The sequence below is a fragment of the Danio aesculapii genome, chromosome 18, assembly GCF_903798145.1.
Source record: "Danio aesculapii chromosome 18, fDanAes4.1, whole genome shotgun sequence".
Taxonomy (NCBI): domain Eukaryota; kingdom Metazoa; phylum Chordata; class Actinopteri; order Cypriniformes; family Danionidae; genus Danio; species Danio aesculapii.
The window spans coordinates 23,117,028-23,130,976 of NC_079452.1; positions in this window are offsets into that span (position 1 = coordinate 23,117,028).

Sequence of the window (13,949 nt, forward strand, 5' to 3'; positions counted from 1 at the left end):
TTTACATTGTAAATCCAGTAGAACCACAGCAAAGTTACTCTGGTAAAACACAGAGACATTACTGTACACGAAGCACATCTGCGTCTAAATATGTGGATTATTCAGTAATCCCCCCTCTAATATCCACTGATTTGAAGAACAGTGGTAAACCAGAGGGGTTTGTGTGTGTGTGTGTGTGTGTGTGTGTACTGAGAATGCAGTTATTTAATACAGTTAGTTTACATCAGCTTTATTTACATCTGACGTCATGTAATTTCTGATATTTTCCACTAGCTGGCGCTACACTCATATTAAAAACCCACAGCTTTATCTCAGACAAGAAGCAAAGATAGACAAATATATATGTAAATAAATGAATGAATAAACAAACAAATAAACAAACAAAAGTGAATAAAGAAATAAACGAATGAACAAACACATAAAAGTAAATAAGTGCATATATAAATAAACGAACAAACAAAAGTAAACAAACACAAATGAATGAATAAATAAACAAATTAATACAAAACAAAATAGATGGATCAATGAATAAACACAAATAAATAAAATGAATAAACTAATTAATAAACAAATAAATCAATGAGGCGACATAGTGGCTCAGTGGTTAGCACTGTGGCCTCACAGCAAGAAGGTCGCTGGTCCGAGTCCCGGCTGGGGTCAGCTGGTGTTTCTGTGTGGAGTTTGCATGTTCTCCCCGTGTTGGTGTGGGTTTCCTCCGGGTGCTCTGGTTTCCCCCACAGTCCAAACACATGTGCTATAGGGGAACTGATCAACTAAACTGGCCATAGTGTATGAGTGTGTGTTGTGTGTGTGTGTGTGCGTGCGTGCGTGCGTGCGTGTGTGCGAGCGTGCGTGCATGCGTGCGTGTGTGTGTGTGTGCGTGTGTGTGTGTGTGTGTGTGAAAGAGTGTGTATGGGTGTTTCCCAGTACTGGTTTGCAGCTGGAAGGGCATCCACTGCGTAAAACATATGCTGGAATAGTTGGCAGTTCATTCCGCTGTGGCGACCCCTGATTAATAAAAGGACTAAGCTAAGGAAAATGAATGAATGAATGGTAAATAAATAGCTCACAAATTTTAAAACAACCAAATGAAATTATTGATAAACCAATTTAATGAAAGCATCCAGTACCCGTTTATAAACATTATTATTATTATGTAATTCTTTATTTATCTTGGACAATGGACATTTAAAAAACTGCCCCAGAATTATCTACATAGAGAATAATGTATGTGAAATAATAACAAAAAGCAAGATTATTCCACTTCCCCCATTGGCAGATTATATTGCTTGTTTTAATCTTAATCTTGCCTCATTTGACTCATTATTTCTGAAAACGAGACTATATTTTGTGCTTGTCTTGAAGATGTTGACTGAGTTAAGAGTTTGTAGATATTCAGAATACAAACAAGACAAAACTCTCAGTAAGAACAGCATTTTTTGCAGTGTACTACTTACTCTTCCACTGGAGTGATTCAGCACTGCTGTGTGTCTGACGGACAGATGAACAGGTTTTATATGAAGTCTGTGTCTCTGCTGGTCCTGACTAAGCTCTTCTGCGCTCTCTGATTTAAGCCAGCTCTGTCCCTTAGCTAATTGACTTAAACTGGTCTGTGTTCTCATCGTCAGCCTCATAAACTGCATTAGCTGCTAAAACTGATGTATTGGCAGAGAACACAGAACACCTCGCTCACTATTGAGTGTGCTCTCTGCTCTTGATCAGGCTGAGCCCTACAAGAGCATATACATTACATGAAGAAATACTGTAGTCATTTATAGAAAATACTTGTAGCCAAGACCTTGAGTTAATCTGTTGTGGTGGATGCTACAGTTGCTATGGTAACGCAACAACTGTAGTAATTTATCTGTTGTTGTGATTCAAGTTTCTATGGCAACAGAACAACTACAGTAACTGATCTGTTGTGGTGATTCTATAGTTGCTATGGTAACAGAACAACTATAGCAATTGATCTGTTGTGGTGATTCTACAGTTGCTATAGTAACGCAAACAACGACAGTAATTGATCTGTTGTGGTGATTCTACAGTTGCTATGGGACACAACTACAGTGAATTGATCTGTTGTGGTCATTCTACAGTTTGCTATGGTAACACAACAACTATAGTAACTGATCTGTATGGTGATTCTATCATTGCTATGGTAACACGACAACTGCAGTAATTGATCTGTTGTGGTAATTGTACAGTTGCTATGGGTAACACAACAACTACAGTAATATAAACAAATAACCCAATACTGTAGTTCTCTACAACTATAGGGTATTTTATGTTACAACACACCAGTTTACTGTAGTGTAAACTACAGTATACTCTACATTATTTACTACAGTTTATCAGTTCACTATGGTTAACACTATAGTATGCTTCATTAACAGAGAGTTATGTTATACAATTTTACTATAGTATAATATTTACTATTACCTATTCTTCAGCTTCTGACGGTCTAATTATAATTTAGCTGTTTTTTTGTTTGTTATTAGTTAATTAGTTAATTATATATATATATATATAAATTTGCATGTCAGTTTATTTCATGTATCAAGTTAGACTCAATATGTATCCTAGTATGCACACACATAGTGGCACATAGAGACTGTCACTGTTTGACATATACTGCAGAGTCTCTGACCCCATTATGAGTCTGGATCCTGTCAGAGATGCAGAAACAGAGACTGACTCTGGATCAGATTACTGGTGTTTTACTGGGTTAGAGAGACAGTAGAGACGGAGACGCTGATAACCATTAAACATTATCCAATTACGCCAGCAGAGCACTGCATTACAGCCGGAAAACATACACACAGGTCAAACTACACACTGATAACCTGTGTTATTCCTGTACACAGACACACTTACAGACACACACCAGAGACAGATACACACGCATCTAGTAAGTATGTGTATGTATACTGTGTGTATTGCTATACTTGTGGGGACATTTGGTAAAGAATATAAGGTGCACACACAGAGACACACACGTCATGTTCCATGAAGACATTTTGTACATTTTCTGTTGTAAATATATCAAAACTATTGATTAGTAACATGTGTTTAGCTGTAAAGGTGATTTACTCAGTCTTTTGATATTAAAAGGACTCAGATTCCAGATTGTCTAATAGGTGAAGTCCGCATGAACCAGAAGCTTTGACCATTTTTCCCCATGTTGGGCCGCAGTTCCTACAGAAACAGATTATTAAATGAGAAAACAGTGGGCGTGGCTTGTTTTCATCTAATGCAAGCTGATTGGATGTAGTAAAGTAGGCGTTTCATTCAGAAAGATGGGGAAAAGGGTTTGGGGAGAGTTATTACAACCAGACTCCTCCTCCTCTCCATTTCTGTTTGTTGTCATAGCACTGACAGCTGGAGGGGCGTGGTTAAGTATGTTAGCCACGCCCAATACCTCAGACAGACCTAATCTGAGAATTTAACTGAAAACAAACAGGAAGTGCATTTTCAGATTTCAATGAAAGATTACAAGAGCAAACTAATGTTTCTGTTCTTAAAGACATGCACAGATGAACTGTTGAGCACAAAACTAGTCAATGTGAGCTCACAAAATCAGCATGGTCAGTTCTGATTTCATGGGGACTTTAAAACTCGGTTTTTAAAGGTTAAGAGTGGCTTGAGGACAGATCAAGATCCCATAATGCAACTCAAAAGCAGAAATAAACAGCTTATAAATAAAAACATGAATCTAAACACACCCAATATGCAGTGATATTTCTGTTGTGTGGTATAATGTGAAAGCCCTTTATTCTGAGGTGTTGCTGATCTGACAGTAAAGTCAGCGCTGTTGTGTTAAACTGAGCCGTCAGTCTGACAGACATCATTAATTTGGGAATGAAACACATTTATGGGCTTCAGGAATAAAATGTTTAAAGCAGGACGCCGGTGACCTTTAGGACGTGTTTTCGTGACCTCTCCAGAAAACAGCAGATGCTTTTATTCGCGACACACTTGACATTTGCACACAATCCCCCACCACAAACACACACACACACACACGTGTCAGTCAGAGTGGATTATTAATCTCCAGCGGCAGTAAAACTCTGCTTTATGATGGAGTTTCTGGATATACGGCCGGTCTGTAATGAAGAGCCGGACAGAGAAGGCCTTCATGATTTAAAGACACAGCGCTTCTGTTTACAGACCCGAGTTAATTAAACTACAGCAGATCTCAGTTCAGTTCAGCGCAAAACACATGCTAACAACACTGTGCATCAAATAAAACTGACTAAATGAGTTATATATACACATTTAGCATTTTAAATACGATAAAGTGTCCGCTGTAATGCTTTAAACCCTCCTGTTGTCTATAAGTCTGTCAAACCAGAGGATTACAGGATAGAATATAATCTACACTAGCGTATATACAGGACTATACATACCGTATAGTGTGTAAATGAGCCCCATTTATCTGGATGTAGCTGTGTGTGTGTGTGTGTGTGTGTGTGTGTGTGTCCTCTAACGTGGAGTATAATGTGATTTAACAGAGAGTCACAGGTCGTCTGATGAGAACAGATGCTCCGCTTTCTGACCGCAGAGAAGAGATTGTGGACACACACTCTGCTTCATTAACGTCCAGACCAGCACTGAGAGGCTGTGTGTGTGTATGTGTGTGTGTGTGTGTGTGTGTGTGTGTGTGTGTGTGTGTGTGTGTGTATTCCATACATTATATGGACCAAATGTTTCCACAAGTACAGTAATACCAGTAAATTTTAATCTTGTGTGTTCATTTGTTTGGTCCCCATGAGGAAAAGAGCTGATAAATGATGCAGAATGAAGGACTGTGAGGATGTGAAAGTGCAGATTGAGGGTTGAGTTTGGGGGTAGGGTTGAGGAGGACCATATAATAAGTGCTTTACAGTATAAAATACATTACAAGTATGAGTCCTGGCAAACCATGTGTACGAGTAAGTGTGTGTTTTTGTGTATGTGTGTGTGTGCATGTTTGTGCATGTGTTTGTATGTGTGTGTGTGTTTTCACAGGTCTAGTAATGAGGAATAGACAAACCAGATGGCATCCGTGTACAGATTCTTACTGTGTGTGTGTGTGTGTGTGTGTGTGTGTGTGTGGTGTGTGTGTGTGTGTGGGTGTGTTGTGTGTGTGTGTGTTTGGTGTGTTTGTGTGTGTGTGTGTGTGTGTGTCCACGTTTCTCCGCAGCACAGGAGACTCAGAGGACGAGCCTTTACTGAGACTCAGCTGGTGTTCAGGAGTCTGAGAGTGTGTGAAAAACACAATCACAACACCTGAAGAACAGAGGAGACGCAGGAGAAACTAACTACACACACCACGCACGCACGCACACACACTGCTAAAAACCCTTTTATTAGTTTGAGTTTTGTCTTGTTTCTAGTCCAGATATCTCTGAACTCTTAACTAGTTTTCTAGACCAGCAGTAAATATAGTGTTGTGTTCAGAATACTGAGTCAAAATGAAGAGTTTCTCCTGAAAACCAGATAAATAATCGTGTTTTTCCTTTAGGCATGAGATCATTTGATAAGATTATATTGAGGAGAGTAATGCACACACAGCTCAGCTATAAAGACACATTTAAGACTAGACGTCATCCAGGAGCAAAGCAAACAGGTAAATCATCTGAGGATCGGCAACACGAGCATCAAACTCCACCTGATGACACCTGAGCATCTCTCCTCAACGCCAGCTGCTAATTACAGCCTGATCATTACAGACAGCAGTTGGAGATCAGACTCTGCAGCTCACATTCACATCAGCTCACTTTTATTTTTATGCTCTGAGGACTGCCAAAACCCTCCAGAAACCTGCTCCTCAGTATCACTCACAGTGGTTATTTTACTGACCCACAGCAGTGCCTTAGTGGTGCGTTTAGATCAAAATCATAAGATATTAGATTTAGTTAGATGCGTAATAAACAAAAGAGACGTGTGTATATATATTTATATATGCTCATTTCTCGCCTCTTTTCTTGACTGTTTGGCGCCACCTTGTGGCTGAATAACAACAATACAAGTGAGTTATTGTCGGCTGCATTCAGCAATTTTGCTCAGCTTTACATTTGATTAAAGAGTTTGTAAATTATTAGAGCTCAGATTAATGTTTTGTGTCTAATAGTTAGTTTAGTTTAGCATTATAGTGCAGTAACCACCGCCTGGATGTACTTGATCCCTTACATATAAGCTTGGAAAACAGTTGAATTGATGTTCTTATTGAATGTCTGATAAAACTCGATGATTCCTGAGAGCCTTCATCTTAAAGAGTCAAAACATGACGTTCTGTGTGTTTCATGGTTTATACGTCACATGCTCGGTTCCCATGTAAAGACGCCTGTTGATCGAGCCATAAATCTCTGCCGTCTTGTTTGCTGGAAAGTCTTTGTTTTAGTATTTATGAGCTGAGGACTGCACTGGAGGAGCGAAACGCTGAAAAATGTATTTGCTGTCGGGTGAAATTAGCTGCCAGAAGGCTTTTCAATTAGCTGTGTTTCATCTGTCACTTTACATCAGTCTGAGAGCAGAGGAGAGACGGCTGATCAATTAATAAACACACACACACACACACACACACACACACACTGAGCAGAGTCTGGACACATCTTCAATAACAAACACATGAGGACTGAATGAGATGACTGTCAAAACTATGCAGGAGAATTAAACCAGAATAAAAGAGTGGTGGACTTGTGCTTCATTCATTCATTCATCTTCTTTCAGCTTATTCTCTGATTTATCAGAGGTCGCCACAGCAGAATGAATCATCAACTATTCCCGCATATGTTTTACACGGTGGATGCCCTTCCAGCTGCAACCCAGTACTGGGAAACGCCCAGACACACTCACTCACACACTACACATACACTATGTGTTTGGACTGTGGGGGAAACCGGAGCACCCGGAGGAAACCCACACCAACACGGGGAGAACATGCAAACTCCACACAGAAACACCAACTGACCCAGCTGGGATTCAAACCAGCGACCTTCTTGCTGTGATGCCATAGTGTTAACCACTGAGCCACTGTGCCACCCATTTTTGCTTATTTTATTTACAAAATGAAGTCACTTTTGTTATAAAACCACACACAGAAACAATACTAGACCAGAAACAGAAGTGAACTCTGGGCTTAAGCTGCTTCGACACAGTCTACATTGTATAAAGCTCTACAGAAATGAAAACGAGCTGAACTGAATTAAACACAGACCATAACGAGAAACTAAACAATGCACAGGTGAACATCATCATCAGTAACTATGGCAACAGCAACAGTAAACAAACAGGCAAAAAAACGGGTAAAAAAAACAGGTGATACAAACCACATGTTTGGGTCAATTTGGGTTAACACAACCCAGCACTTTTTTAGAGTGTGTGCATTTAAGACTTAATAAGATGTTATTTAGCTTCAGACCTCTAATGTTAGACAGTTACGATTTTCACAATTACTGTTAATATTTTCATTCATTCATTCATTTTCCTTCAGCTTAGTCCTTTTATTCATCAGGGGTCACCACAGTGGAATGAACCACCAACTATTCCAGCATATGTTTTACACAGCGGATGCCCCTCCAGCTGCAACCCAGTACTGGGAAACACCCATAAACACACACACATACACTATGGCCAATTTAGTTGATCAGTTCCCCTATAGCACATGTGTTTGGACTGTGGGGGAAACCGGAGCACCCGGAGGAAACCCACACCAACACGGGGAGAACATGCAAACTCCACACAGAAACACCCCGGGACTCGAACCAGCGACCTTCTAGCTGTGAGGCTATTGTGCTACACACTGCGCCACCATGACGCCCTCATTACTATTTTATTATTAGCATAATGACAGGATGACGGGTTTATCATGAGCTGCACATCTGTAACACAACTCAGTGTGTGTGAAGCGCAGGGCAGTCTGTACGGCTGTGTGAGTCCACTGCTGCTGCAGTCGATTATGAAGGATTACTGAGAGTGTGTGTGTGTGTGTGTGTGTGTGGGTGTGTGTGTGTGGAGGCTAAAGGCTAACAGCAGCGGTGATGAACAACACCCAGAGCTCAGATAAGAGTCCTGGATCAACATCTTATCAGCACAGGTGGAGCAGTGTGTGTGTGTGTGTGTGTGTGTGTGTGTAAGAGAGAGAAAGACAGGCATCGAGAGGGCGTGTGAGAGTGTGTGTATATATGAGAGTGTGTGTAGGAGAGAAAGAGAGGCAGTGTGTGAGTGTGTGTGTAAGAGAGAGAAAGACAATCACTGAGTGTGTGTGTGAGAATGTGTAAGAGAAAGAGAGGCTGTGTGTGCGCGAGTGTGTGTCAAAGAGGATAGAGTATGTGTCTTATGTGTTTTGTGCATGTGTATGATTGAGTGTAAGAGTGTGTGTGTGTGTGTGTGTGTGTGTGTGTGTGTTCATCCTCTCTTCCTTTATTTCTACAGGTTCATCATTTATTTTTAGATGTTATAGATTATTTTACTACATATTTGATTGGAGCCAAACTATAAGAAGGTTTATCCCTCAATAATTTGTTATATTAATATTAATATCTGAATATTTTTCTATTTTTTGTTAGTTTTCTCAATATGATATCATATCACGCAGACTTTATTGATTTTATGTCTCTGAAATATCCAGATTTATCAATGAAAATTTTGCACACATGCTCACAAACACACACACACACACACACAAGATAGCAAAATTAATGTGGCTCAAATCCGGCCCCATCAAACACTTTCATCCGGCCCACCTACCGCCTGGAAAGATGGCACTTGGGTGGTCCGCTCCTGTTTACCAGATCTGGGCCACAAATAAGCCAATACCACACATCAGCCAGAATTCAACCAAATGAACCAGAACTGACCCTATTCTGGGCCACAGTTTGCTTTTATTCTGGCCCAGATCTGGTACACACCAGACACTTACATCCGGACCACATAGCCAGAGTTTACTGTGCTGAATATTTGCCAGAAGTGGTTCATACATGTTTTAAGATAACTGGGCCACATTTTCCATATCTTCTCTGGGCCACTTTAAGCTAACAGCCACATTAGCCAGAGCTTACTGTGCTGAATATTTGCCATTAGTGGCCCACATTTGTTAATATAATAACTGGTCCTGATGTGCACCTACATGTGAGCCACTTTGGGTTTAGACCCAGATTACCCTTAAATGACTATGCCATAGTTTTGCCATCTGTGGCCCACATTTGTCCTCTGTCATTTGGGCCACATTGACCATTTTCCACATGGGCCACATTAGATTCACATACAGACTCCATTTTGCCATAAGTGCCAAATCTTTGCCTCAAATGGCCCATATATGAACTGGAATCTTTGGCCCCCTTTGTACAGGTGGGCCACTTCAAGCTCACGTTCATTTTGTCTGGGCCGAAAGAAGACCACCAGTGCCACATGACTGCCTAAAGTGGCCCACATTTGTATGCTGTTTGGGACAGACACACACACACAGACTTAGACACACACCCCTGCGCTCTTCATCCTCCTACACTGGAGGTCTTGATTTCTGCCGTTGCTTCATAACTCCTCCTGCTGCAGAGACGGCTGCTGTTCACTCCTCACCTTCATCAGAACAGATGAAGACCCTCGCCTTACTCACTACTGCCCATAAAACATGTCAGATCCGCTATTAGAATCCTGCCAGCAGCCGGAGGAGACACCTCATTTACACACACACACACACACACACACACACACACACACACACACCACACCACACACACACACCACACACACACACACACTACGCATTTAAAAGGACTTGCCTGAAGCAGAGCAGAGAAACCAAAACATCAGACACACACATACACACACACACTCATACACAGAGACATGCACACACATACATACATGCACACACACTCCCGCATACACAGACACACAGTCACACACACACACACAGAAGGCATGCAGACAGACACAAACACACATATGCACACACTTACACACTCATCTACACAGACATGCACACACAGTTACACACACACTCAGACATGCTCGCACACAACCACACATTGAAGTCACTCATACACACACACACAGTCACAGTCACATGCGCACACACAGCTGTACTGATGTCTGTACTGTACACACTGTATATTCTCTGGTCTCCCCCTGAACTCCACCCTCACAGCACACACTCTGCACTTCACACCTTCACACTCCTTCATTCTGCCTGATCTATCAGCATATTTACATCATTTCAGGTCCCCACAACAACACAAGTCCCCATGAGTCTGTGTGCATTCAGGTTTAAGTCCCCACTGGGATATAAAAACACACACAGACACACACCATAAATGAGAGTGTGTTAGTGTTCATTACCAGCAGAAACACACTCACCGTCACTGACTGATCACACAGAACACACACATCTATCTATTACTCTCCACTCCACAGCGATTGATTAAGATTTAATTAGAGTTTACCTGTGGAAACCTGCTGAAGAAAAAAACACAAACTGCAGACTGAGGAGGAGAAGACCTGAAGGAGAGCAGATACACAACTACTCACCTCTGGATTTAAATTGCTTTTCTTAATGTGCACACACAGACAGCAACACACACACCAGGGGTGCCACAAAGAGGGAAAAGTAGCATGATTCTAAGGGCCCACGCCATTTTGGGGCCCCCAGGGATACTATTAGGGGCCCCAAAACACCCCCAACCCCTGCTCTTTACTTTCATCCGCAACACCCTTGAAATGTTGTCATAAGGCCATCGGCACGCCAGCACACACTCACAGACACACACAAACCCGCACACAGTTAGTAGCATTCAGTAGATGTATCTGGAGCTGTATCCCTTTTAGACTTTACCCCTCCCTAAACACAGTAAAAAGTAGAAAGGATACAGCTGTGGAGACTCGCATCACTTTTGTGACAACTTATAACAATGTTTCCCAGTACTGGGTTGCAGCTGGAAGGGGCATCCGCCGCGTAAACTATATGCTGGATAATTTGGTGGTTCATCCGCTGTGGCGACCCCAGATTAAAAAAAGGACCCAAGCTGAAAGAAAATGAATGAATGAATGAATGATAACAATACTTAATATTTTTACATTACTGGAGGGCTTTAGGATTGGGGTAGACGTTAATAAATACAATTCTAATGTGTAATTTAACAGATAATATATAATAATCAATATAATTGTCGAAATGGTTGCGTTATCATGGCAGCTGTAGATACACAAACTGATTCAGTCAAGTACTTACTACAACTATTACTTTCATGTGAGTCTGTCCTCACCTGATTCTTCACCAATCTGAATCTACTGTGTGTGTGCGTGTGCGTGTGTGTGCGTGTGTGTGTGTGTGTGTGTGTGAGATCGGACTCAGTGGATCAGCTTCACACTCACAGCACTTTACTGACCACTACAGCTCTCAGGTTTCTGGACAAATGGACTGATCTGAGACCAGCATTAATGAGTCGAGAGCTGCAGCCGAGTGTACTGTAGACTGAGAAATGAGACGCAGCCACAGCAGACATTACCTATGCCTCCATTCACTTATATTATATTTTGGATCATCGCATAATAAAAATGCTTAGATGAGGATCATTTTTGAAAATGCTGGTAAAAGAAATCGTATGCGCACTAGTGTTGTCAAAATATCAATATATTGATACTGAAATATGACACATGCTTACTTTTGGTTAGTATTGATCCTGGCTTTGCTCTCTCACAGCTGATCTGCTCACCAGCGCGTAGATGAATAATTAATACCAATATTAGGATTTGAATATTTCTCTTTTCTTTAATTTGAACATTTTTCTCTTTTCTTTTAATCAGAAAATAAGATGAGATTGCATTATTTTGTAATTTATTGCATTTTAGACTCAACAACTGGTTTTTGTCCCTGGTTTTACCATTTGTATATGGTTTAGTTATTTCCGTTCATCCTTCATTTGTACAGTTTTAATGTTACAGGATTTGTTCCACACAGCATTGAGCATCCATATGTGCTATCACCTGATTTTTAGGTCCCTTTAAGCATTTTGTTTAAAGTTACATTGCATCTACATGCCAACACTGAAAAAAAATATTCAAAGATGATTTAAACAATTTATTTGGGCTGAATTTAAACAAACAAATTAAGTTGAACATTATTAAATTTAATTTGTTTGTTTAAATTCAACAGTTCTGCATGCAAACACTTTTTTCAGTGAACTAATTCTCAAAAGATTATAAGTAGACTGTTGGGATGGGGTTAGGGTTGGTGTACTTGCAAGTTTCTTATAGTCAGTTAAATGTCTGTTGAAGGAGCGGTATAGGCAGATAATAAGCAGACTGTCTAATAGTAATTGGCATGTAGTTGCAATGCAACTTTTAGTCAACAAAATGTGCAACAGGGACCATCAAAAATAAAGTGTTAGCCAATATTTTTAAAGGTATATGCTATCGAAGTTGGAAATTCCAGTATCATGACAACACTACTGCACACAACTGAGTAGGACAAACTTTGTATTGGATAATAATAAATGCAGATAAACTGTGCTGTGATGAGCTGTAGTGGGTGTGTGTGTGTGTGTGTAGTTTCCTCTCAGATGCTGATCAGATATAAATGGTGTTGTGAGGGTCTTTACATCATTAATGTTGGTCTGCAGATCTCCATGTGTCCAGCAGATGTGAAATGTTGTTGTGCTGATAGTAAAAGGCCTCAGTCCTCCGTCAGTCCGTCATCACAGTGCTTCAGTATTCTTCTTCTTCTTCTCTTATGATTCCCTCCAGAACTGTCTTGAGCATCTGTCTGCACTCCAGTCTCACGTCCTCCGGAAGCCACTGCGTTCAGCGCGATCACTGCGTTTGGTCTTGGTCTGCAGCTCATTTACTAGAGGAGAACAAACAGCACAGTGGAGAATCCCACCAGTGCAGCAGACTCCACTTCTCTCAGTGAGATCTGTGCAGGAGCAGCAGGAGCTGAGGAGGTGATGCTCTACTGTGCAGCACTGATGGACACACTGATCTACTCACTGATGATTTATGCAGGATTACAGTTATACACATAAATCTAACTCACATCTTTAGACGGAAACTATTGAGCATCAGATCTGCAGGTGTGTGTGTGTGTGTGTGATCTGCTTCTTCATCTGCTCCTCCTCAGCATTAACACATTAACAGTAATAAACGAGCAGATTATTACAGTCCGGCTCTGCATATAGATAGCCTACTTATGAGAACGGCCTCATTAGCATAACCTGCATGGGCTTCCATGGGTAATTAATCAAGCTCGACTGACACGCGGACCAATCAGAGGACAGCTTTAATGTGCTCAGCGTCCGGTTTTACACACGTGTGTGCAGAGCAACAGATGAACACAGCATTATTCGCCCTCCTGTGATCCTTTAATTGTGTCAGATGTTGCCCAAGTGCTGTTCACAAGATTTTCAGCACATTGCTAAATCTAACAGCTTTAATAATGAAATAACGACATGTGAAAAGCTCTGTTAAACTTAAAGAAGACCCTTTTATAAGCTGTACAACACGTCTCTGCTGTCTCTGAGTGTGTTGTAGTGAGGTTTGAGCTGAGAAATAACACAGATAATGTTCTCCAGCTCTCTGAAACTGACCCTCTCAGGTTTTGATCCTAATTGTGGTGTTTGGTGACTGTCGCTTAAATGCAAATGAGATTGTGCTCTTTTCAGAAGAGGGCGGAGCTACAGATGCATATGCATCATCATAGCTGCAGATTCAAACACTCTAATGGCTAATGGACAGACGGCTGCTTCTCACTCAGGGCTGCTGTTTATGCTAATGAGATGGAGAGATGGGCACTAGTGGGCGGGGCTTTCCCCCTCTGATGACACGTACAAAGGAAGAATGTCAATCAAAGTGTTTTCTGCATCAAGTCTGATTATAATAAACACAATTCATTACTGTTCAGCATCAGAGACTGCTGGAGATATTCACACACTGCTGACAACACACACACACCACACACTACTGGGTTTTAAACC